The sequence below is a fragment of the Silene latifolia genome, chromosome Y, assembly GCF_048544455.1.
Source record: "Silene latifolia isolate original U9 population chromosome Y, ASM4854445v1, whole genome shotgun sequence".
In the NCBI taxonomy this organism is placed as follows: domain Eukaryota; kingdom Viridiplantae; phylum Streptophyta; class Magnoliopsida; order Caryophyllales; family Caryophyllaceae; genus Silene; species Silene latifolia.
The window spans coordinates 119204881-119206386 of NC_133538.1; positions in this window are offsets into that span (position 1 = coordinate 119204881).

Below are 1506 nucleotides of genomic sequence, written 5' to 3' on the forward strand. Positions count from 1 at the left end.
GTTTTAATGAAAATCAAAAGATAAATGCGATTATCACATATGAATAGTCAATACACTATTACTACTTCATATCTTATAATCTTTAGTGTATTATTAACACTAGTTAAAATGCAATAAAAGCTTGGCAAGTGGATATACCCGATATCCATGTATTACAACTTTTTCAATTGTTATTTCCTTCTATTCAATGTCATCTCCAATGACATGAATTTATCTAAGTATATGTCTAGACTTCTTACTAGACTTGGGCTCTTTAACTTGAAAGACGCTCCCACTGTTATCGCATAACTTGTGACAAAGTCATTTGTAGAGGGATTCACCCTTAATCCCTACGTTGATAATTTCATCACAATTTACTTAGATTCCTTTTGTAGAATTTGCAATGCGCGATACTAAAATACTTTTCTAGTGCCTTACCCCTTAGTCAACAAGACACCCTAGGATTTCAACAAATCCTTTATAGTTTGGAAACTAAAGTCTGTGCAACCCTTCAACACATTACTTAGTTTATCATTCAAACATTTGAACGAATCCCTAATTCTGCTCAAGAATCTCAAGAATGCTCTTTAAGGCTTTCACAAGCCATATCATGGGAATCATCTTGTTATTGACTTATCATGCCCTAGGCATATGGTTCATCACAGCACGTACGTCTGTTGGTATACATAATCGTTCTAATGGCGGAAACATTAGCAATCGATTTCATGTGATCAACAACTTAATAGGTTTAGTGAATGACTATGGCTCCATCATAGTATTTCCACTTCTTTCAACATGAATAGCCTATTCAACCTTGTAGATGTTTAACATATACGAAAGATCTTATCCTCATAAGACTCTCAACTCTATGCCAATATTCTCTCACATAGATTTCAAAAATCTAGAATACATCGCACCTTTTCCTAGTCTCCCAATTACTCTTTTACAGAAGACAGTGTTGGTAAATTATTCTCAATAAGTAATATGTCATCAACATATAAGACATGGAGAAACAATTCTAGCTCCTACTTAACTTCATGTATAATCATGATTCTTCAATCATGTGAATGAACACATTCACTATTATCACATGAACGAAAAGTATAATCCCTTAAAGCTTGCTTAAGACCATTCTAGGATCACTTAATAAAGCTACGCATAAGATGTTAGGACTCTTAGATATTTAACTAAGGTTTTGTGTTCTATACACATCCTTCTCTAAATTCCCATTTTAGAAAAGTGAATTTTCATCATTATTTGCCATTCTTCATGAAACTGAAATGCGGAAATTCCTAACATAATTTATCTTGATCAACATCTTCATGTCAATCTTATGCATTTGAGTACTCTAAAGCTCTATTTACCTTTAAAGAGACCCTCGCTTTAAAGTAAATCTACTCTTGCGTAACAACTTCCGGATCGTAATGCTATGGCTCGTTTGTAACAAGGTCGATTTGGAATAAGGTCATAATACCATTACTTTCACAAAGCAATATTTTAACAAATAAGACATGTGCGTTAAACTCC